The sequence below is a fragment of the Trichechus manatus genome, unplaced genomic scaffold, assembly GCF_000243295.1.
Source record: "Trichechus manatus latirostris isolate Lorelei unplaced genomic scaffold, TriManLat1.0 scaffold00089, whole genome shotgun sequence".
Classification (NCBI taxonomy): Eukaryota; Metazoa; Chordata; class Mammalia; order Sirenia; family Trichechidae; genus Trichechus; species Trichechus manatus.
In genome coordinates this window covers 5,077,653-5,104,534 of record NW_004444025.1, presented here as the reverse complement: position 1 = coordinate 5,104,534, position 26,882 = coordinate 5,077,653, and positions in this window count along the sequence as shown.

Here is a 26,882-nt window from a genome sequence, read left to right as displayed (position 1 = left end):
GAACATAATTTTCTTCTCCTTGAATGTGGATTGGACCTAGTGACTCGCTCCTAATGAATAAAACATGGCAGTAGTGACGGTATATCATTTCTGGTATTAGGTTATAAAAAAGCTGTGACTTCATCTTAGATGCACAAAATCTCTTAGATGGTTTACTCTTGGGGATGCTATTGCTGTGTCATGAAGACACTCAGGCAGCCCACGGAGAGCCTGTGTGGTGAGGAACTGAGGTTCCCAAACAATAGTCAGCAAAGAACTGAAGCTTGCTGACAACCATGTGAGTGAGCTTGGAAGTGGACCCCACCCCACCCCACGCGCGCACACACGCACGCACGCGCACACACACACACACACACTTAGCTGTTCTTCAGATGGCTGCAGACCTGGTCAAGGCTTGACTGTAACCTCATGTGAGACTCTGAATCAAAGCTTCCCAATTAAGGCACTTCCAAATGCTTGACACACAGCAACTCTGAGACAATAAATGTTTGTTGTTTTAATCTACTAAATTTTAGATAACTTGTTTTGCAAATTCAAGTCCTAAATAATATCATCACTTAAATATAGTGGCCATACACCTGGTGTTCCCCAACATGCCTTGCTTTGTTGAATCACTTCTGTCCCACTCTATAGTCATCCTGCTAAATCCATGAGATTTCAGGTACACCCTTCTTGGTGAGGAGAACTCGATCTAGTCCAGCAAATCGGAGTATGCCATATCCTCATTGGAGTGACTGCTTCAGAGATGTACATTAACTGGCCAATCAGAATCCTCCCAAAAAATTTTACCAGAGCTATCAGGAAGGATGTTTACCCTTCCTTGAAGATAAGCATCTGGAGCTGATAAGCCTGGAGCTGCCAGGTCATCTTTTCACCCTATAAAGAGAGGTTTACTGAAAATAAAACCAAGCAGAAACCAGAAAGTAAGCAAATATGAAGTAGAAGGAGAGGGTGTAGTTTTTGTTACATTGTTTAAACCTCTAGATCCCTGGATTTATTATCTACCTTGGACTCATCACTTACATGAACTAGAGTGTGCTCCTTCATACTCAAGTAAAGGTGAGTTAGTGCTCTACTTCTTGCAATTGAATGAGTTCTAATATATTTGACAAATTTTACGGACTCAAAATACACCTAAGACTTTTGCTTCTGACCATGGTGGAGTAACAGGTACCAGATTTAACCTCTCACCATGAACAAGTAAAAAATGAACAAATATTAAACAATGGTTTTCAGACACTGAACAAAGGCAGCATAGAACAGTGATATCTGAGAGAAGGAAAACAATGAGATGAGGCCTAATATTGCCCCAACTCAAACTGCCTGTGGAGTTTCCTCAGCCAAGAATGATGGAAACCAGACAGAACCCGAAAGTCTCCCTGAGTTGAAGACACAAAGTTGACAATTTGGGGAGCCCAAAGCAGCTAGAATTCAGATAGCAGAGTACCAGACAGGGCAGAGCTACAGAAAGCTCTGGAGATATGCAAGGGCTTTCCCTGAGCCATCAGCTGAGACTTTTTAGCACACGTATGTGAGGAAACTATCCAAAACCAGGGAAAGAACCACTGAAAAAGTAAAGAATTCCAGAGATAATACAGGGCTGGGATAATTCATGTACCCAACAGCTAGAGTGTAGAAATCTCTGAATGCATGAAGCATCAGGTCATGTACTAAGGAAGGGAATACCTCAATATTGGAGCCAAATTAGCTCCAGACTAAAGGCTACTCTGGTGCTTCCAAGGAACTAAGATGAATCACAGAACAAACCTCAAAAATATGTAAGAGTACAAAAATTTCAGTCAAACAACATAAAATTCACAAAATTACCCAGCCATTTCCAATCAACAGTGTACTGGCAGCCTTAGCCAACACAATAGGAAAATAAAAAAGCATAGATAAGAAAAAAAAATTGTATTTACTCACAGATGACATGATCATCTATGCAGAAAATTCTAAGGAATTAATTTGCAAAAAAAAAAGTCCACTAAAACTAATAGCAGAGTTCAGCAACATTTTTAAGGTCAGTAAACAATGATCAATTATATTTACATAAACTAGCAGTAAGCAATCAGAAATTAAAATTTTAAAACTATACCATTTAAAATAGCATCAAAAATTTTAAATACTTAGGGATAAATTTCTGAATGGACTCGATGGCACCCAACAACGGAGATAAATTAAGGAGTCTGGGTGGCACAACAGTTGTGGGTTGGCACTTCGAACCCACTCAGAGGCTTCATGGGAAAAATACCTGAAGATCTGCTCCCATAAAGATTACAGTCTAGAAAACCCTATGGGGCAGATCTGCTCTGCCACATGGTGTGGTCATGAGTCAGAATTGACTCAATGCACCCGACAACAGGGATAAATCTGGCAAAATATGTGTAAGGCCAATACACTTAAAATACGAAATATTGCTAGAGAAATTTTAAAAGGTACTTGTAAAAGAGAGAAAGAGACACCATGTTCATGAAGGAAAAGAGTCAATTATTATTAAGATTTCATTCTCCTCAAATTGCTTATAGATTCAATGCTATCTCAGTCAAAATTCTATCAGATTTCTGATAGAAATTGACCAATTGACTCTAAAATTTATATGTAAATGCTAAGGACCTAAAAAACAAAGACGAATTTGAAAGAAAAGAACAAAATCAGAGGACTTAAACTACCTGATTTCCAGATAGAAAGCTACCCTAATCAAGAAACTGTGATATAGGCATAAAGGTAGACATATAATTCAGTGCAATCAAGTAGAGAGATCAGAAATAGACCTACATATCTATGATTAATTAATTTTAGCAAAAGTGCCAAAGCAGTTGAATGGAGGAAATAATAAACTTTTCAACACATTGGCTTAGAACATTCAGTAGACTTTTAAAAAAAAAAGAAAACTCAATTATTACACCTCACATCAAATTAAAAAAAAAAAAACTAAAAGTGGATCATAGACTAAAATGTAGGAGCGAAAACTATGAAACTTCTAGAAGAAAAGAGAAGAAAAATCTTACTAACTTTGACAATAATTATTTTTAAATAAGATACAAAAAACTATTAAAGAAAAAATCAGTAAATTAGACAATTAAAATGTAAATCTTTTGCTTTTCAAAAGACACTGTTAAACAAATAAAAAGGCAAGTTAAAGACTGATAGATAATACTTGCAAAATATATATCCAATAAAGGACTTATATGTTGAACATATAAACTCTTATGACTCGATAATAAGAAGACAACCATAAAAAAAAATTAAAAGATTCAAATAAATATTTGGCCAAAGAAGAGGTACAGATGTTTATTTACATATGAAAAAAATGTTGCACATCATTATTTATTAGGGAAAACAAAATAAAACACAATGAGATATCAACTACTTATGCATGAGAAGGACTAAAATTAAATACTGTCCATAGCAAGCACTGGCAAGGATGCAGAGCAACTGGACTCTCTTAATTGTTGTGAAAACGTAAAACAATGTGGTCATTTTGGAAAATCACTGGCAGTTTCTTAAAAAGTTAAACATACCCCTATCATTTGATGCTATCATTCTACTCTTAAATGTTTACACACATTAATGAAAACACGTCCACACAAAGACTGGTATTAGTCAAAACACGGTAACATTCCAAAAGTCCATAAACAGGTAAATGGATAAACAGATTGCATATATTCATACAATAAAAGACTACTCAGTAATGAAATGAACTATTGATATAAACAACAGATATGAGTTTCAAAAAAAGTATGCTATGCGGAATCCAGACAAAACAGAGTGTATGTCGTATAAGTCCATTTATATAAAACCAAAACACTGCAAACAAATCTATACCGACAAAAAGTAGACCAGCGCGGTTACCTTTGGGATAAGAGGGGCACCAGAGGAGGAAGGAATTTAAACAGTACACAAGGAAATTTTGAAGGAATGACAGGTATATTCATTATCTTGGTTGTGGTCATGGTTTCCCGAGTTCAAAACTCATCAAATTTTGTACTTTTTATATGTACAGCTTATTGTATATCAATTATACCTCAACAAATTTATTAAAATGCCTTTTTATTCCTGACTGGGAATGAAATTTTATGTCTATAGGAATACACAAAATAATTTTGCCAAAGACAAGTACAGGTAGTGGATGGCAGAATCTTAATGATTAAAATAGTTCTTCCCGCACATTTCAACGTACAGGATATTTTTTACCCACGTGAAGACTGCAGACTGTAATAATTAATGATCACCTTTAGAGCTGAAATGGCCTGTCAGTTCATTCCATATTTTTTCCTAACTTTTACATATTTCCATTGATCTTTGATCATTTAGGACAAGCAATGTTATTGGTAACTGCTTTTGTTATTTGCAAAAGTAAGAAATAAAGAATTAAAACTAAGAACACTTTCCTTAACCCTCGGACCTGATCATTTTGACTCAGCATATAGTTAGGAGATGTATGGTTCCTCTATCTAGATCTTCAGTAATTGTTCCTCACTTTTGAACAAAAGATTAAAATAGATGACTAGATTAAATCTTCTCCCTCACCATGAAGCCAAAACAATCTGAAAAACCAAATATCTCAAATGAGAAAGTAAACAAGACTTTCTCATTGACTGAAGTGTTCACTGGCTAAGGGCAGTGACATATTTCCAGCTTATACCCCACACACAAGCACACATACACACACACACGCACACACACAAAACTATAGCTTGGAATTAGATAAAATGGTGGAGGGATTCGATACATTGTGAAGCGAAGTTAGCTATAAAACGAGCAAGTGCCATCTGCTTGGAATTAGGAAAAGAAGGGACTGAATTAAAGGACAATGAGACAGGTCAAAAGGATAAAATAGAATATGTGGCATGGATAAAGTTCAAATAAATAAGAGTATAGAATTGAGAAGTGTAAGAATTCATAATATGTCTTATCTCCAATACTTTGATCTTCATTGACATTTTGGCATTATGGCTTCTAGAACATGAAGAAATCTATGGGAGCCACAGAAAATTAAGTTAAAAATATCCAAATATTTTAGATCACCTTATGTAATTTTATGCAAAAAAAAAACAAAACACCCTTGGTTATAATATATCTATGTCTTGAAGACAGGGTTGATGATTGTGTTTAGAAAACACCTGGAAGCCCACAATGTTAGTGATATGTTGTTGTCAGGTGCCACTGAGTCAGGTTCGACTCATAGCGACTCTGTGCACAACAGAACGAAACACTGCCCGGTCCTGCACCGTCCTCACAATCATTGTTATGCTTTAGCCCCTTGTTGCAGCCACCGTGTCAATCCATCTTGTTGAGGGTCTTCTCTTTTCTTCTGACCCTCCTCTTTACCAAGCACGATGTCCTTCTCAGGGAGTGGTCCCTCCTGATAACATGTTCAAAGTATATGAGATGAAGTCTCTCTATCCTTGCCTCTAATGAGCACTCTGGCCGTACTTCTTCCGAGACAGATTGGTTCATTCGTTTGGCAGTCCACGGTATGTACTCAATATTCTTCGTCAACACACTATAGTTCAAAAGCATCAATTCTTCAGTCTTCCTTATTCATTGTACAGCTTTCATATGCATATGAGGTCATTGAAAATATCTTGGGTCAGGTGCACCTAAGTCCTTAAAGTGACATCTTTGCTCTTTAACATTTTAAAGAGGATTTTGCAGCAGATTTGCCCAATGCAATGTGCCATTTGATTTCTTGACTGCTGCTTCCATGGGAGTTGACTGTGGATCCAAGTATAATGAAATCCTTTACAACTTTAATATTTTCTCCATTTATCGTGATGTTGTTACTCGGTCCAGTTGTGAGGATTTTTGTTTTCTTTATGTTGAGTTGTAATCCATACTGAAGGCCGTGGTCTTGGATCTTCATCAGTAAGTGCTTCAATACCTATTCACTTTCGGCAAGCAAGGTTGTGTCATGAGTTGTTAATGAGTCTTCCTCCAGTCCTGATGCCCTGTTCTTCTTCATATAGTCCATCTTCTCAGATCATTTGCCCAGCATACCGTAAGTATGGTGAAAGGTACAACCCTGATGCACATCTTTCTTAACTTTAACCCACACAGTATCCCATTGTTCTGTTTGAACAACTGCCTGTTGGTCTAAGTACAGGTTCCTCATGAGCACCATTAAGCGTTCTGGAATTCCCATTCTTCACAATGTTATCCATAATTTGTTATGATCCACACAGTTGAATGCCTTTGCATAGTCAATAAAACACAGGTAAATATCTTTCTGGTATTCTTAACTTTCAGACAAGATCCATGTGATATCAGCAATGATATCCCTCGTTCCACGTCCTCTTCTGAATCCGGCTTGAATTTCTGGCAGTTCCCTGTCGATGTACTGCTACAACAGCTTTTGAGTGATCTTCAGCAGAATTTTAATTGTATGTGGTATCAATGATATTTTTCAATAATTTCCACATTCTGTTGGATCACCTTTCTTTGGAATTGGTACAAATATGGATCTCTTCCAGTCAGTTGGCCAGGTAGTCATCTTCCAAATTTCTTGGCATAGATTTGGCATAGATAAGTGAGCACTTCCAGCACTGCATCCGTTTATTGAAACATCTCAGTTGGTATTCCATCAATTCCTGTAGCCTTGTTTTTCGCCAATGCCTTCAGTGCAGCTTGGACCTCTTCCTTCAGTACCATGAGTTCTTGATCTTATGCTACCTCCTGAAATGGGTGAACGTTGACCAATTCTTTTTGCTACAGTTGACTCTGTGTATTCCTTCCATCTTCTTTTGATGGTTCCTGTGTCATTTAATATTTCCCCAGTAGAACCCTTCAATATTGCAACTCAAGGCTTGAATTTTCTCTTGAATTCTTTCAGCCTGAGAAATGTTGAGCGTGTTCTTTCCTTTCAGTTTTCTGACTCCAGATCTTTGCACACATGTCATTATAATACTTTAGTTTGTCTTCTCGAGTCACCCTTTGAAATCTTCTGTTCAGCTCTTTTACTTCATCATTTCTTCCATTTGTTTTAGCTACTCTATGTTCAAGAGCAACTTTCAGAGTCTCTTCTGACATCCATTTTGGTCTTTTCTTTCTTTCCTGTCTTTTTAATGACCTCTTGCTTTCTTCATGTATGATGTCCTTGATGTCATTCCACAACTCATCTGGTCCTCAGTCAATAGGGATAAATGCATCAAATCTATTCTTGAAATGGTCTCTAAATTCAGGTGGAATATACTCTAGGTAGTACTTTGGCTCTCATGGACTTGTTTTAATTTTCTTCAACTTCAGCTTCAACTTGCATATGAGCAATTGATAGTCTGTTCCACAGTCAGCCCCTGGCCTTGTTCTAACTGATGATACCATCTACATCATCTCTTTCCACAGACATATTCAATTTGATTCCTGTGTATTCCATCCGGCAAGGTCCACGTGTATAGTCACAGTTCATGTTGTTGAAAAACAGTATTTGCAGTGAAAAAGTTGCTGGTCTTGCAAAATTCTATCATGCAATCTCCAGCATCATTTCTATCACCAAGGCCATATTTTCCAACTACCGATCCTTCTTCGTTTCCAACTTTTGCATTCCAATCACCAGTAACTATCAATGCATCCTGACTGTGTGTTCAATCAATTTCAGACTGCAGCAGTTGGTAAAAATCTTCAATTTCTTCATCTTTTGCCTTAGTGGTTAGTGCATAAATTTGAATAATAGTCATATTAACTAGTCTTCCTTGTAGGCATATAGATATTATCCTATCACTAACAGCATCGTACTTCAGGATAGATCTTGAAATGTTCTTTTTGACAATGAACTCGATGCCATTCCTCTTCAATTTGTCATTCCCAGCATAGTAGACCACATGATCGTCTGAATCAAAATGGCCAACACCAGTCCATTTCAGCTCACTAATGCCTAGGATATTGATGTTTACGTGTTCCATCTCATTTTCGAAGACTTCCAATTTTCCTAGATTCATACTTCTTACATTCCACATTCCTATTATTAATGGATGTTTGCAGCTGTTTCAGCTGTTTCTTCTCATTTCTAGTTGTGCCACAACAGCAAATGAAGGTCTCGAAAGCTTGACTCCGTCTACGTTATGGTCGACTCTACTCTGAGGAGGCAGCTTTTCCCCAGTCATCTTTTGAGGGGCTCATCTTCTGGCACTGTATCAGACAAAGTTCCGCTGCTATTTATAAGGTTTTCACTGGCAAGTTTTTTCAGAAGTAAACTGCCAGATCCTTCTTCCTAGTCTGTCTTAGTCTGGAAGCTCTGCTGAAACCTGTACACCACGGGTGACGGTGCTGGTGGCAAAGCTTCCAGTATCACAACAGCGCGCAAGCCACCACAGTAGGACAAACTGACAGACACATGGTGGGACAGTAATATACAACCACCTACTATGGGCCAACATAAGACTGTTCTACTCTTCCAACACTATCTTAAAGTAAAAGTAGGCAGATTCGATGACAAGAAAAGTACACTAACAAGAGCGATACTTTCAAATCTGAAAGAAAAATAACCTTGTATAACTGTTCCTATTTTCCCTAAGTTCATTTCTGATTAATTATAAGAGCATTTAGGAGATCACTTTTAAGCCTACTGATACTACTCCCTAGCCATTCCTGTGTAGCTGAAACATAATTTGGAGCGTAAGGAACAAGTCCTTGGCTTGGTAGATCTAATTTCTCTTGAGAAAAGGGGAAGAGTTGTTAGTGAGTCCCCCTGCCCTTAATCCCAAGGTCCTTCCACAAAAGTTCTTAGTCTCCTCTGGTACCCCGGGTTAGCAACTGATCACCCTAACAAGCTATATTGTGACTGCCTTCATGTGTTCCTCTCTCTATATCATCCTAATGAGGAAATGGGTCAAACAAACTATCTTCTTAGATAACCTTCTTGTTGTTGCTGTGTGTCGAGTCAATTCCGACTCCTAGCAACCCTATAGGACTGAGTAGAATTGCCCCTTAGGGTTTCCTAGGGGCAGTTTCTACCTTATGGTAGAAGATTGCCAAGTCTTTTCTCCCACAGAATGGCTGGTGGGTTCGAACTGCCAACCTTTTAGCTAGCAGCCAATCATTTAGCCATTGCCCCACCAGGGCTCCTTCAGATAACCTTACCAAAAAAAAAAAAAAACCCGTTGCTGTCGAGTCGATTCCGATTCATAGCGACCCTATAGGACAGAGTAGAACTGCCCCATAGGGTATCCAAGGAGCAGCTGGTGGATTTGAACTGCCAACGTTTTGGTTAGCAGCCAAGCTCTTAACCACTGCACCACCGGGGCTCCTTAGATAACTTTAGAGGGACATAAATTGAGCACAAAAATGTGAACCTTTCCAAAACGTTGCCTCATCTTCCTCTTGCAATGGAATGTAATAGAGGATAACTCCAACTCTAGAATTAGAACTTACCAAAGGTAAAACAAATTTTCTAAAGGGAACTTGTATTCTGCAGCCATGGTTTTAATACTTCCCTATCCTTACTGCCATGGAGAAAACCAGACACTGCCTGGATTTACATATCATTTACCCATTCCCAGCATCCAACACATGCACACATGTACACACACTCTCGTATTTTAAGGTTTCTAAAACTTATGAATTAAACATGTTTAGAAGTGAAGTTCTTCATTTAAATGTGAATAATTCAATGTGTTGCTCATTTAAGAAAATATTAACTAACATTTACTGAGCACTGTTTATATGCTGAGCACAGTTCCAAATGCATCATCTGTCTTCTCTCATTTAAACCTCATGACAACCTTCTGAAGGAGGCACTAATATCATCCTCTACTTTACAGAGGTGAAAATGAAGCACATGAGTGAACCAGCCTGCTCAGAATCAGACAAGCTGAAAAATGCTACAGTCTATGTTAAAACCCTGGCAATCTGATTCCAGAACCTAATTCTAATCACTAGAGAACAACACCTCTGAAGAAATAAGTCAGACTGACTAATGTATCCAAGAACCGTAAACACCTTAAGTATTCTTGAACCCTGTCAGATACTTTGACTTTCAAAACTCAAGGATAAAATCAAATGCCTCAGGACTGTTTTATCAAGCCAAGCTTGAATCCATGAGAGAGGGAATGACCTCACAGTAGTGAGCATTGCCACTGCCCTGGGGAATGCGACCCACCTGGGATCCAGGCAGATCAGGCTTTACAAGGATTGTGGCAGCCCATCTCTCCAAGCTTCCGAGCTGTCTGGAGGCTTCTGCTTGTGACCATGGCAACCCTCACCTTCCAGCTATGCCGCACCTGCTTTTGATCATGACAAGAACATTTTCAACCAGCCAGAACTGTATATTTCTGTAAATAGTGATTTCAGCAAAATGGTTCATCTCCAGGTTGTAGCCTAGCTTTTGAGGAGAGCAAATTTAAGCCATTCTTCAGAAATTAAAGAAGAGAGGAAGAAAAGAAGAGAGAAACACTTCCAAAATAATATAAATGGGATTTGATCTTATTTCTCTAAGGCTTTTTCAAATAAAGTTTAATCTGAACATACATGTTTTCATTCCACCATTTGTCCAATCTGTGTTTATCAGTTCAAGACATTTACATTAAATCAGTGGCAAATTAAAGTGTGTTATTATTAAAGTAGGAGTCCCTGTGTGGGTCAGACAGCCAACTTGCTTGGCTGGTAACCAAAAGGTTGGAGGTTCAAGTCTACCCAGAGGTACCTCAGAAGAAAGGCCTGGAGATCTACTTCTGAAAAATCAGTTATTGAAAACTCTATGGTACACAGTTCTACCATGAGTTGGAATCAACTTGAGGGCAACTGATACTGGTGTTAGTAAAGTTAAAAAAATAAAAAGTAGTTCTTTTACACCTACCAAGGAAATGATTTGCAGATTTCAGTGCGCATGAGAATGGCTCAGGTGGCTGTCTATAAAGCAGATGTCAGGGTCTCTCCCCTTTCAAGATTACGATTCCTTACGCATCAAATGGAGCATACACAGTAACCAGTTTGGGATTTAGGCTTTCTTTCTTATGGTGATCTAAATTATAATAACTTTGTTCTCCTTTTAAGTTAACTGTTTTTCAGTATTATGAATTTCTCTCAATGTTTTCCTGTTATTGAATGCAATCTAGGATACACATACGTGGGCACACACAGTAACAGACAATTTCTCAAAAGCCAGGGATGCCAGTATGATGCCTCCCTCTGTTCCCACTTCAAGGAGATGCTTTCTGCACACCTTCATGAATTCCTGTGGAACACTTAATAGCATTGTAAAGGGGTTCAAAGTAGCAGAAACTTGGGCCACGTGGCTGTGAAAGGCCTGCCCAGCAGCATTAGCACTGCCCCGTATTGCATATGAAAGAGGACAATGTGGGAGAAAATCAAAACCATACCCATTGCTGGTGAGTCGATTCCGACTCATAGTGACCCTATAGAACACAGTAGAACTGTCACATAGGGTTTCTTGGATGTAATCTTTACAGAAGCAGACTGCCACATCTTTCTCTGACACTGAGTGGCTGGTGGGCTCCAATCACCAACCTCCCTTCATTTAGCAGCCGAGCTCTTAACCACTGTGCCGTCAGGGTTCCTTAGCATGGGAGAACAGCTTCTGAAATGTGGGTGTCTTCTCCATAAGGAGGAGCCCTGCTGGCACAGTGGTTAAGAGCTCAGGCTGCTAACCAAAAGATCAGAGGTTTGAATCCACCAGCTGCTCCCTGGAAACCCTATGGGGCAGTTCTACCCTGTCCTATAAGGTTGCTATGAGTTGGAATCGGTTCTATGGCAATGGGGTTTGGTTTTCCATAAGGAAGAGAGAGAGGAGAGTTAAGAGAGAACTAGAGGAGAAGCAGCCCACCTTTGCTTGAGTGAAACATTGAAGATAGGACAGGACAGCTTAGCAGTGAAGAGTATGGCCTACCAGATTATAAACTCACTGACAGGAAGAAAAACATTAATATTTTTGCATATTTAAGCATTTAATACAGTACCTTGTGGGCACTGAGTAAATATTAGTTGAATACATTAAATGATTTCTTTCTCAAAATCCATACACCACATATAACCCAGATGTCAGTTGTTCTTCTCAGCTACACAAACACAGAAGTTTTGGTATTCTGCCAACCTAGATCAAACAGCTTCATTGACTTCCTCAAGAAATCCTACCACACCCAGCACATAACAATTGTACTGTTTTACCGAAGACTGGGAAAATGAAGGTGGCCAAAGAGGAATCACACAGTAAACAATTCACTACAGGAAAGTCTCCACTAGCCTGTCTGTTTTTCCCAATTTCCACCTCCCTGTCTTAATCACTTGATCTTTCTCTCTCTCTCTCTTCACCAGCTCCTCTCCATTTCTTTCTGTCACACATATCCTCTATTGTATTGAAGGAAATTACTCAAACTTAAGTTTATAAAAAATCTGGGATGGGAAAGATCTTGTTTAAAATGCAAATTCTTGAATCCCATGCCCCCAAATTCTAATTTAGTAGCTCAGAAATGGAGATAAGGAATTTTCATTGATAGTAAGTGCCCCTATGCATTGATTCTGAACGCATTTAGACCTGGGACTACATTTTGAGACACAGCAGTATACTCCAGAAGGTATGTACGCGGGTCATCCTGCAGTTAACAGAACCTCTGCTCCTGAGAAGGAAGTTTAAATCCATCTATTTTTTTTTGGAGCATGCCTTTTGACATCTCCCTGTGCACCCTATGCAGTTTATCAATGTAAAATATATCTGCAAAATTTTTCCCCAAATAACCACTTAGAAAAGAGAATTCAATTTACAATCAACTATGAAGGAGTCTCTAATTTTTTTTTACTTCAAATCACATAGTACCGTTTGAGGAAGACTCTTCAGCCTGAAACAACCTCAATCAATGTGAGTTTGTGATACTTACTGAGTCATCTGACATACAAAGAAAAGAAAGAGAAGAAGAAATTCTTCCTCTTCATAAAAAGAAGAGAAATTTCACAGCTTTAATAATCATTCCTTGGATATGATCTCACAATAAGAAATATCAAATGTCATTGTACACGAACCTTTTAAAGAGCACTTTAGAATGCAATACATAAAACAGTTACATTGTAGACATCACCTACGCTCAATGGATTGGGAAAAAAAAACTTCCGTAACACTATGCGAGGAGCCCTGGTGGCGTAGTGGTTAAGAGCTCAGCTACTAACCGAAAGGCTGGCAGTTCCAATCCACCAGCTGCTCCTTGGAAACCCTATGGAGCAGTTCTACTCTGTCCTATAGGGTCACTATCAGTAGGAATCAACTCGACAGCAATGGGTTAATACTACGTAAGGTACACTTGTGACGTGGGATAAATTTTTCTATGACAAAATCAAATACAAAAAAAAAAAACAAAACCTCAACTTGGGATTAAGACACTAAGATCTGGAAAACTGTTTTCAACAATTCAAAAGTGGGTCTAGTGATAATAAAGACAGATATATTAACATAGAAAAGTGCATTTTTCTAATCAGTTCATGCAGAAAGGGCACTTTCTCTAATTCCCACAATGGTGCTACATAGACTCTCAGTCCTGAGAGCATATGGGATACATAAACACACATGCATACACATATATCTGTAATTAATAATAAATTCAATATTATAAATATGATTATACTCAATGTTGCCACATCCTTAAAAGGTCATTTGTTCCTATCAATAAAATTAATTGTTTTTGGAGCTTCTCATCAGGAAAATGAAAGAAAGGAGACCGTATATTGTACCTTCTCCATGAAGCCAATCTTGCTCATTGAAAGTACTCTTGTATCAGCTACTGACAAGATACGCTTTATCCATATTCTTATAAGAACAATATAGGACAAACGAAATATACAAAGCATATGTAGAACATTGTTGTTGTTATTAGCTGTCGTCGAGTTGGTTCCAACTCATAAAAAAACAAAACCATACCCGTCACCATCAAGTCGATTGTGACTCATAGCGACCCTATAGGACAGAGTAGAACTGCCCCATAGGGTTTCCAAAGAGTGCCTGGTGGATTTGAACTGCCAACCTTTTGGTTAGCAGCCATAGCACTTAACCACTATGCCACTAGGGTTTCCTTCCGACTCACAGTGACCATATATACAATGGAACAAAACACTTCCCAGTCTTGCACCATCCTCATGATTGTTGTTATGCTTGAGTCCATTGTTGCAGCCACTGTGTCAATCCAACTCATTGAGGGTCTTCCTCTTTTTTACTTCCTCTTTTTTTTAACTGACTGTCATGGATTGAATTATGTCCCCCCAAAAAATGTGTGTATCAATTTGGCTGGGCCATGATTCCTGGTATTGTGTGATTTTCCTATATGTTGTAAATCCTGCCTCTATGATGTTAACGAGGGAGGATGGGTGGCAGTTGTGTTAGTAAGGCAGGACTCAATCTACAAGATTGGACTGTGTCCTGAGGCAATCTCTTGAGATATAAAAGAGAGAAGTGAGCAGAGAGATGGGGTGGGGGGAGGACCTCAAACCATCATGAAAGCAGTGCCAGGAGCAGAGCACGTCCTTTGGACCCGGGGTCCCTCCACAGAGAAGCTCCTAGTCTGGGGGAACATTGATGAGAAAAGGCCAACAGAGAGAGAAAGCCTTCCCCTGAAGCTGATGCCCTGAATTTGGACTTTTAGCCTACTTTACTGTAAGGAAATAAACTTCTCTTTGTTAAAGCCAACCACTTGTGGTATTTCTGTTATAGCAGCACTAGATGACTAAGACACTGACCTTCTACTTTACCGAGCATAATGTCCTTCTCCAGGGACTCATGCCTCCTGATAACATGTCTGAAGTATGTGAGAGGAAGTCTCGCGCCATCCTTGCTTCTAAGGAGGGTTCTGGCTGTACTTCTTCCAGGACAGATTTGGTCATTCTTTCGGCAGTCCATGGTATATTCAATATTGTTCACCAACACCATAATTCAAATGAATCAGTTCTTCTTTTGCTCTTCCTTATTCACTGCGCAGCTTTCACATGCATATGAGGCGATCAAGAACACTATGGTTTGGGTTAGGCTCTTCTTAGTCCTTAAAGTGATATCTTTGCTTTTTAACACTTAAAATGGGTCTTTTGCAGCAGATTTGCCCAGTGCAATGCATTGTTTGATTTCTTGACTGCTGCTTCCATGGGTGTTGATTGTGGATCCAAGCAAAATGAACTCTTTGACAACTTCAATATTTTCTGTTTATCATGATGTTCCTTATTAGTCCAGTTGTGAGGATTTTTTTTTTTTATGTTGAGGTGTAATCCATACTGAAGGCTGTATCTTTATCTTCATCAGTAAGTGCTTCAAGTCCTCTTCACTTTCAGCAAGCAAGGTTGTGTCATCTGCTCATCACAAGTTGTTAATGAATCTTCCTCCAGATTCTGATGCCCCGTTTTTCTTCAGATAGTCCAGTTTCTCAGATTATTTGCTCAGCATACAGATTGAATAAGTATGATGAAAGGATACAACCTTGAAATACACCTTTTCTAAATTTAAACCACACAGTATCCCCTTGTTCTGTTTAAACAACTGCCTCTTGATCTATGTACAGGTTCTTCATGAGCACAATTAAGTGTTCTGGAATTCCCATTCTTCCCAATGTTATCCATAATTTGCTATGATCCACACAGTCAAATGTCTTTACGTAGTCAATAAAACAGTGGTATTCTGGTATTCTCTGCTTTCAGCCAAGATCCATCTGACATCAGCAATGATGTGCCTCATTCCATGCCCTCTTCTGAATCTGGCTTAAATTTCTGGCAGTTCCCAGTCAATGTACTGCTGCAACCGCTTTTGAATGATCTTCAGCAAAATTTTACTTGCCTGTGATATCAATGATTTTGTTGGATAAGTTTCACATTCTGTTGGATCACCTTTCTTGGGAATAGGCATAAACATGGATCTCTTCCAGTCAGTTGGCCAGGTAGTCATCTTCCAAATTTCTTGGCATAGATGAGTGAGCACTTCCAGCACTGCATCCCTTTGTTGAAATATCTCAGTTGGTATTCCATCAATTCCTGGAGCCTTGTTTTTCATCAATGCCTTCAGTGCAGCTTGGACCTCTTCCTTCAGTACCATTGCTTCTTGATCATATGCTACCTCCTGAAATGACTGAACATCGACCAATTCTTTTTAGTATAGTGGCTCTGTGTATTCCTTCCATCTTCTTTTGATGCTTCCTGCATCTTTCAGTATTTTGCCCATAAAAATCCTTCACTATTGCACCTAGAGGCTTGAATTTTTTCTTCAGTTCTTTCAGCTTGAGAAATGCCAAGCATATCTTCCCTTTTGGTTTTCTATCTCCAGGTTTTTGCATTATAATACTTTACTTTGTCTTTTTGAGCTACCCTTTGAAATCTTCTGCTCAGCTCTTTGACTTCATCATTTCTTCCTTTTGCTTTAGCTACTCGGCATTCAAGAGCAACTTTCAGAGTCTCTTCTGACATCCATTTTGTTCTTCTCTTTTTTTCCTGTCTTTTTAATGACCTCTTGCTTTCTTCATGTGTGATGTCCTTGATGTCATTTCACAACTCCCCTGGTCTTTGGTCATTAGTGTTCAGTGGGGCAAATCTATTCTTGAGATGCTCTCCAAATTCAGGTGGTATATACCCAAGGTTGTACTTTGGCTCTCATGGACTTGTTCTAATTTTCTTCAACTTCAACTTGAACTTGCATATGAGCAATTGATAGTCTGTTCCACAGTTGGCCCCTGGCCTTGTTCTGACTGATGATAATGACTTTTCCATCGTCTCTTTCCACAGATGTAGTCGATTTGCTTCCTGTGTATTCCATCCAACGAGGAGTCCCTCGGGTTGGAAGGCATTCAAAAGACGACTGGGGAAAAGCCGCCTCCTCAAAGTAGAGTTGACCTTAATGACGTGGATGGAGTCAAGCTTTCGAGACCTGCATTTGCCAATGTGGCATGACTCAAAATGAGAAGAAACAGCCGCAAACATCCATTAATAATAGGAACATCAAAAAGAACATTTCAAGATCTATCCTGAAGTACAACGCTGTCAGTGATAGGATAATATCCATACGCCTACAAGGAAGACCAGTTAATATGACTATTATTCAAATTTACACACCAACCACTGAGGCCAAAGATGAAGAAATTGAAGATTTTTTACCAACTACTGCAGTCTGAAATTGATCGAACATGCAATCAGGATGCATTGATAATTACTGGTGGTTGGAATGCAAAAGTTGGAAACACAGAAGGATTACTAGTTGGAAAATATGGCCTTGGTGATAGAAATTATGCCGGAGATCGTATGATAGAATTTTGCAAGACCAACGACTTCTTCATTGCAAATACCTTCTTTCAACAACATAAATGGTGACTATACATGTGGACCTCGCCAGATGGAATACACAGGAATCAAATCAACTACATCTCTGGGAAGAGACAATGGAAAATGCAGAACATTGGTTTCTAATAATTGTTAATATTTAATTTGACCCAGTTTTTCTCAAATGCCTTGCTCATAGATAATGAAGAGCTAAATTCCACTTAGGAATTTGCAATATCTAATTTCTGTCTACCCTACAAGAGGCAGTAGGGTGTAGTGTGTACTAACTTTGGCGCTAGATTACCTGTATTCAAATCTTTCCTCTGCTTTGTCTTAGCTGAGTAACTCCGGGCAAGTTACTTAACCTGTCAATTTCTTCGTCAGTAAAAATGAGGATAGCTATAGTACTTCTTTCACAGAGTTTTCATGAGTATAAGATGAATTAAAAAGTGTCTGGCACTTGTGGGGGGGGCACTATATGAGTGTACATTAATATGCTTATATAGCCCCATTAAAAATTGCTTTCAAATAGTCCATAGTAATATTATCTTTATTTCTACTATTGTCATACAAGTCAAAAATTCAGAGAAAATACTGTTGACTTTCTTTCACTCCTTTTCTGGAACTATAGGAAGAATTTCCTTTTTAAATCAAAAACTTCCTCCATTAGTTTTCTCTAACTAGCATTTGCCTCTGAACTTTCTTCAGATCCACTGACTTGGAGGAAATCTTCCCCTTCAGCATGAGTGATTCTTCCTTTAAAAAAAATACTTTGGGAATGATATATCTGCTAAGGGTTTAATCTCTAAAACATATAGAAAACTTCAACAACTCAACAACAAAAAGACAAACAACCCAATTAAAAAATGGGCAAAGGACATGAACAAACACTTCACCAAAAAGGACATTCAAGTGGTCAACAAACACATGAAAGATGCTCGTGATGATTAGCCATCAGAGAGACACTAATCGAAACTACAATGAGATATCATCTCACCCTTGCAAAAATGGCACTGATCAAAAAAACAGAAAACAACAAATGCCAGTGAGGTGGCAGGGAGACTGGGATCCTGCTCCACTGCTGGTAGGACTGTAAATTGGTTCACCCACTATAGAAAACTGTATGGTGCTTCCTCAAACAGCTAGAAATAGAAATGCCCCATGATCCAACAATCCCACTCCTACATATATATCCTAGAGAACTAAAACTACTGACATGAACAGATACAGGAGCCTTGGTGGCAGAGTGATTAATAGAGTCAAATCTACCAGCCGCTCCTTGGAAACCCTATCTACTCTATCCCATAGGGTCACTATGAGTCAAAATCAACTTGACAGCAATGAGTTATATTCATTGAAGCATTATTCACAATAGCAAAAAGATGGAAACAACCTAAATGCCCATCAACAGATTGGATAAACAAACTGTGGTACATACACACAATGGAATACTATGCAGCTAAAAGAATAATGATGAGTTCTCAGAATATACTAAAATGTGGATGAATCTGGAGGACATTATGCTGAGTGAAATAAGTCAATCACAAAAGGACAAATACTGTATGATCTCACTATTATAAAAAGATAAGAATAGCTATACATACAGAAAGCAACATTCTTTGGTGGTTACCAGGGTTGCAAGGGAGAGGGAGGGGGAATCACTTTCTAGATAGTAGACACTTGTCAGCTTGAGTGATGGGTGAGGCAATGCCAAATAAAGGTGAAGTCAGCACAATTTGACCAAGGTAAAAGATGACACTAAAAAGTACACAAGAATAAGAGATGATTTTGGTAAAAGCCACAACATATACAATTTTGCAACAACAGAAATAACAACCAAAAAATATGTGTGTGGCTACACAGGTAGATACGTATGCTTTTATACATACAGATAAGCACATATGAATATCTGGGTGCACATGTATAAGTGTTTCTGTAGACCAATGTATATATATGTTTGTGTGTGCTGTGGATATATGCATATATAAAATAAAGCACATAGGAGGCATAGTTATGGATACTTCCAGGACATAACCAAATACCTCATGAAATTGAATTGCCAGGTTTGAGGGTTTAGGACCAGAGTCTTGTGGAGCAACTCGGTCAATTGGCATAACATAGCTCATAAAGATAATACTCTACATCCTAGCTTGGTGAGTAGTTTCTGGGACCTTAAAAGCATGCGAGTGGCCATCTAAGATACAACTATTGGTCTCTAAACATCTGGAGCAAAAGCGAAAGAAGGAAATCAAAGACTCAAAGAGGAAACTAGTCTACAGGACTAATAGTCTACAATAACCATGGCGTCGCCTACACTGAGACCAGAAGAACTAGATGATACCCAGCTACTACTACCGACCGTAGATGGTCTGGGGTAGAATGGGAGAAAAATGTAGAACAAAACTCAAATTCCTAAAAGAAGACCAGACTTACGGGACTGGTAGAGACCAGAGGAACCTCCAAACTTTAAACTTGGAACTCAAAGTCTATTTCCGGAGGTCACCTCTCAGCCAAAATACAGAGTGGCTCATAAAATAAATGTGCTCCTCTAAACAATCATCTAAATAAGACCGAACAGTAAATACCCTAGCCCAAAGATGAGAAGGTAAGTGGAGACAAGGAAGCTAGATTAATGGAAACAGAGCAATCAGAATGGATATGAGAATGCTGACACATTGTGAAAAGTATAGGCAATGTCACTAAATAATATATATAGAAATTGTTAAATGAGAACCTAATTTGCTATGTAAAGTTTCTCCAAAATCACAATAAAATATTTTTTTTAAAAATAGAAGTTTTAAAAATTTACTGCAGCTTGCTTTATCAATTTATCATTTAAAAGGAAATAAGTAACTCTACCATATATCTTTTCAAGGTCCAAATTTTATTTTTGTATAAAGAAAATAATACTAATAAAGTTACCCACTAAACACACATATCCAAATTTTTCCTATCTGCCAAAAATAACTCATTGTCTAGTATCTTGAATAACAACCTCTTCTGTTTTTGGTGGTTTTTGTTTAATTTGTTTGTCTTTTCAAGTCTGCCTTTAATAAATACTTCAGTCTTCTCCATTTTAGGAAAATTAATTTTATTCTCATCTTCTACGTCTCTCTTTTTTTGCCCAAATTCTCAAATTATTTAAATACAATTTCTGACCCTGTTCTTACCCACATATTACCTCTTTTAAAATCCCTCTATCACTCTCCTACTGATATAATGTTTTTTTAGAAGTTTTCCAATGGCCTTTTAACTAAAACCCAAGCTCTGTTCTCCATTTTGGTTTCTATTGTTTATTAGTGACTCCTCCACCTTCTCCCCTGACAGCTACTAATCCTCCTCCTCCACCCTTGGCAAGGACTACCAAGGCTTCATTCTAGCCCCTCTGCTCATCTCTCTATGCCTGCTCCCTCACAGGATGATACATCATCCCAGCTTCAAACACTACCTCTATGCTCTATGTACTATGAAAGCTCCAGGACCATCTCTTCACTTGAAAGTCAATCATCATCTCAAATCCCAAATGTTCAAACTCCTTTCCAGTGAGTAAAGAAGTGTCACATTTACAGCAATATTTAAATTCCCTCATCAAAAGCATATCCTTTTGCTCTCCTGCTTCCATTGATACCACCATTCTCTTAGCCTCCTAGTCTCCAAACCTGGGAACACCATCATCATTATCCACCAACAATTACAGAGAGGTTGTCACTGTTCACATGGCCCTGTGCCAAGATTTTTTGATACATTATCTCTATACTTTCCTTTCGTTGCCTATATCACATTGGTTGTTACCACATACTATTTTATCAGTTCTAGAGCTGGAAGAGAACTCGGGTAAGCCATTATGCCTCCGTAACTAGAAGCATCTTGTGAATAAAGTTTTGGAGTTCTATTTATTCGGCAATAGTTAAATTATTTGGAAGAATCACCTATGAATTTTTGAGCCATAGAGATCCATAGCATGTAAAGGGAAATCTCTAAACAAACATTTTTCCTCAGTGTAACTTATCTTGACTGAACCAGAGACAAAAAGGCTTGGAATTTAAGCAAAACTGCCCCTAAAGCTCCTTCGTACGCTTGTGCAGACAAAACATCCAAATACCATTTTTGTGGGGAATTAACTATCCCGGAATGTGAAGGAACCTTGAAAACTTATCTTAATTACATCTCTAATTATATGGGGGTAAAGGGTAGAAGATAGAAGGCAGGAATTAAATGGGTAAGAATTCAGATACACACTGATGTGTCTTTACAGACGGAGTCCTCTCTGCTTCACAGCCTGAAAAGATGCCTTTTTCTTCTGAACTCCTGGAAAGTTTTGTGCTAGTAATTCTGTGAAAGCGCCTTTCTATTGTCTTGAATTACTGTTTAAATACAGTTGTATATAACTCTCTAGTGTTTTTTAACATGTCTAATAAAATAGAGCTTCTGCCATTAAAGAGTTTACAATATCAAGCTCCCTAGGGACAGAAGTCATGTTTTGCATCTTTGTTCTACTATTAGCGTTAGGCTTCTGATGCATTGAGAATAAATCAGATGATCCATCACTTTCTGGGAGTGGCAAATGTTAATGATAAATCCAAGTAATCAATCCATTCATCCCTGAATCTCAACTCCTAATTTATTTTAGTCAGATAAAGAACAATCAGATTTTTAAAGATTCCTTAAAGGTGAAGGTTCAAAGCCTCTTCTGATCTTTACTATTCATTTGAAAGTTACCTTCACACTTGGCCTCACTTCACCCCACCACTCCCAGCACATCTAGGCAAAGTTTTCCCAAATTCCCCTACGTCGGCGGTTCTCAGTTGAGGGTAACGCTGCCCCCCAGGGGACATTTGGCAGTGTCTGGAAACGTTTTTGGTTTTCAAAACTAGGCAGTGGGATCATTACAGGCTTCTTGTAGCTAGAGACAGGGATGCTGCTAAACATCCTGTATGCACAGGACAGCCCCACAACAAAGAACTGTTCAGCTCAAAATGTCCTTAGCTGAGATTGAGAACCTCTGAAGTTACAACCCCTGGCCTAGCTGAATGTACTATCCTCCTCTTCTAAATGCTTAAAGTACTTTATTTCCCCCTTCCTTATGAAGATCACTACCCTTTACCTCGTCATTTGATGGGCAGAAGCCATACCTTCATCACCTTTGGATCCCCCTACCCTCAGTACCATTCCTTATACTTCCTCCTGGATCCAAAGATTGCCAGCAGACCCCAGGATGGGAAAAACAGAAAGTGCAAATGGTTAAGCACTCAACCACTAGCCAAAAGGTTGGTGGTTCAAACCTACCCAGAGGCGCCTCGGAAGTAAGACTTGGTGAACTGCTTCTGAAAGGTCGTAGCCTTAAAATCTCTATGAAGCACAACTCCACTTTGCACAATATGGGGTCACCATGAGTCAGAAGTGATTAGACAGCAACTAATAACAACATTTCTGAAGTGCTTGTTATCTTCCAGATACCCTAAGTGCTTAAAAAGGATTATCCCAATTAATCCTTCCACAACCTATCTGGTTATTTACAGACAGGAAAACTGAGGCCTAGAGAGGTTAAGTTAACTGCCCAAAGTCACACAGATAATACATTTTAGACCCAGGATTCAGACACATACACTCTAACTCCGACGCTCACCTTCTTTACCAATGAACTGCACCATTTGCACTCGACCCATGACTGGACCATAATCCTCAAGTATAGATCCCAGAATCTGAGCTAACAAGGTTAGGGAAAGGACACTTTCAAATAGAAGCAAACCAACGTGGAAAGCAGGTTATCTTCCCAATATTTTAACCAAATTAACTGTCAAAACATAAAATTAGTTTCTGATTAGCTACACCTATCATATGCCTTCCATGTGCCAGAAATTAAGTGAACCTCTACATATACAAGGATGAATGAGACACAATCTTTGACCTTAAAGAACTCACAGTCTATTAGGAGAGATAGAGAAGAGATCCAACAATTACAGTACAGTGAGGTTATTACTCTACTAGACACATGAGCAAGGTGTTACAGGGAAATGAGTAGAAATAGAAAAGAAAAACCTACCTCTGCCTGGAGGACATTGGTGGTCCAGTGGTAGAATTCATGCTTCACATGTGAGAGAAAACCAAAACCCACTGCCAACTCTTGGCAACCCTATATGACAGAGTAGAACTGCCCCACAGGGTTTCAAGGCTGTAATCTTTATGGAAACAGACTGGCATTTCCTTCTCCCACTGAGCTGGTGAGTTTTCACTGACCTTTCATTTAGCAGCCGAGACCTTAACCACTGTACCGACCGGGGCTCCTTCACATATGGAGACCCAGGTTCAATTCCCTGACAATGCACCTCATGAGCAGCCATCCCTAACCCCCTGCCCTGGTCTGTCAGTGGAGGTTTGTGTGTTGCTGTGATACAGAACAGGTTTCAGCAAAGCTTCCAGATTAAGATAAACTAGGAAGAAAGGCCTGGCAATCTACTTCCAAAAATCAGCCAAAGGAATCCCTATGGCTCACAACAGTCTGATCCACAACAATCATGCCAATCATGGAGATGTGCAGGACCGGGCACCATTCTGTTCCATGGTACATGGAGTCACCAAGAGTCAGCAGCTGACAACAACCTCTGCCTGAGAGGTAACCCTGCAACTAACCCAGTAGACCACATACAGGCAAAGGAAGTGGGAAGGTTATGCTAGCAACGGGAAAAACAAGTAACAGGCCTCTGGACACTCTTCAGGGAGCAACAAGTAACTCATCTGGCTGAATGAAAACCTGACTATAAGACAGAAGCAAAGATCAACTTTAAAAGGAGCAACTTGTTTGTGAAGCTGATTGTAACCCTCAAAGCAATGATACGTCACAAAAGGGTTTTTAAGCAGGAGTGCGACAAGGTTAAATTTTCCCTTTTAAAAGGTCTCTGGAGCAGCAGAGCAGAATACATATTCAAAAAGGACAAGATTAAAACTAGGAAGCTGGTTAGGAATTAACTGTAGCAATCCAGGCAAGAAATGATAACTGTCTGAACAAAGAGAGTGGCAGCAGAGGTGGAGAGAAAGTTTCGTGCCAAGAAACAGGTACTCCCTACCCGAGTTATTTCCTCAAATTTACAACCTACTACACTTCACCATCAAAACAAAGTAGTTATATACCCTCATAAATATCTTGCTATTCAGTCAAACATTCAGCACTTCTGTAATTGTCCTTGGACTTTGTGACATAAAGTCTAGATCTTACCTTCTAAAAATCCCAGGAAAGGCAAGACTTTCACAAGAAGGGTTTAACAGTGGGTAAGATCTAACGTTTTCCAAAGAATAACGAGAAATCAGCAACAAACCCTAAATCCTCACATACACCTGACGTATGGTAGGCCTTCAATAACACTGGCTAAACGATCGATTGATTTACGAACTTCTTCCTGGAAGGTCTCAATAATGTTCGACCTAAATCCTTCAGACTGTAGTGAGAATTCACTTGGTCTTGTTCTTCATACATTAGAAGTCACACAAATATTTATCTACCTTGATTTTAGCTTTTTCTAAAAAATTATTTTTTAACCCCAAATTAGGAATTTTCACTTCCAAAAGCTTATGCCTTAAGAAGAAAGTTGAATTTACTTTCAAGTCTAATGAAGCTAAATGCTTTCAAACATATCTGACAGAAATAAGTGCAGAAACACAGGAACTCTAAACTAGATATGACTGCATGGCACTCTTTCTGCCTCCAGTGGGTAAAACATATGAAAGAATCTGTTAAAACTGGTGAAACCCTTGCCTTCCTTCCCCAGGTCTTAGCATACATGTCACTTCCTTAGGGAGTCCTTTTGTGACAGTATTAGTTAGCCAGTGCTGCTGTAAGAGAAATTCCACCAGTGGGTGGCTTTGAAGAATAGAAATGTGTTTTCCCACAGTTCAGGGGGCAAGAAGTCTGAATTCAGAGTACTGGCTCTAGGGGAAGGTTCTCCTTCTGTCATTCCTAGGGGGAGGTCCTTGTCTTTTTTGGCTTCTGTAGCCCCAGCATTTCTCGGTTACTTGGTGATCTTCCAGTTGGTGCTTCCTTGTCTCTGTGTCTATGCTACTCCTTATAACTCAAAAGTGATTTGGTTTAGAACACACCCTACACTGATATGGCCTCATTAACATAACAGAGAAAATCCCTCTCCCAATGGGGTTACATAGGGATCAGGACTCCACGTATTTTCGGGGGACACAATTCAATCCATAACGGTTAGGTACCTCTGCTGACTGCTCACCAGCGCCCTGTACTTCTCTACCCTAACACTTCTCATCTTCAGGAAAATGCCTATTTAACTACTACCCCTCTTTGCCCACTCAACCCATGTGATGGGTAAGATTGTGTGTCAATTTGGCTGGGCCATGATTCTCAGTGTTTTGGCAGTCATATAATGTTGTGTCACTTCCCTATTGGGATCTGATGTGGGATTGCCCCCATGATGGGATCTGCTGTTGAGTATCCAATCGGTTGAGGGGGAGTTTCCTAGGGCGTGCGGCCTGCATTGAGCGTAGACGGGCATTCTGGCAGGGCTCGGGGAGTTTTGCTCATTCTGGACCTTGCAGCTTGCTGCTGTTCATCTGACCTCCAGTTCTTGGGACTTGAGCTAACAGCTTACCTGCTGTTTTACCCGCCAATCTTGGGATTCGTCGATCTTCACAGCCTGTGAGCAACAGCCCTGCTCTCTGACCTGCCAATCTTGGGTTCCCCAGTCCCTTCGGCTACGTGAATCAGGAAAAACCTCTATCGTGTCCCACGGACTTGAGATGTTACAGCCTCTACAACTGAGTGAGCCATTTCCTTGATATAAATCTATCTATCTATATATATATATATTTACACACTTTACTGGTTTTGCTTCTCTAGAGAACTCAGCCTAAGACAACCCATAAACTCTTGGAAGGCAGACTCATTAGTGGCCTTTTTCATGACTACATTCCCAGCGCCAAGCACAGTGCCTGACACACAGGAACTGCTCAATAAATATTTGTTCAGTATATGATGTGATCAGCTCATTCATCCAACCAGGCTATCCATCAGGGATTTGAAGAGGAAAAATAAACATGAATCTTTTCAACTGGGGAGGGAAGCTGTGTTCTAAGGTGGGAGAAAGTCTCTCTCTTTCTGTACAGAGTTTTTCCACGGTTTGCATTTCGGTATTGTTTGTAATTGTTTCTTTCATAATATGAAGCTTTTTAATTAAAAATAAGAAGATTTTTAAATTGAATAATAAATAGGTTTCTTCTTCTATTGTACAGACCTCTGAGAGAGAAGGCACAGTTGGAAAACAGAAAGAACATTTGTTGATTCATAAATACCAAGAACTCTTTATTTCCTAACTATAATTAGACAATTGTTAAAAATATTTCTTTCTTGAAGTTATTTCTGTTTTAGAACTATCATGGCAGTTATTTCAATTCTCTAGTGTTCTTGAATTAGGCATTCATTTTGCATTACTAAATAGAATAAGTGGAGGAAAAAATATTATATTAAACTGCATTGCCTCAATGAAAACCCACCCTAATACAGCTTGTCTGTAATAGTGATCAGAATTTCTCCATACCCCATCAGCATAGCATCAAGGGATATTTTTCTCCATTGAATCAAAAGTAGTTAAATATTTTACTAATATCTGATAACTAGGGTTTTATTTTACTGCTGTCTTTTCCTAACTAAA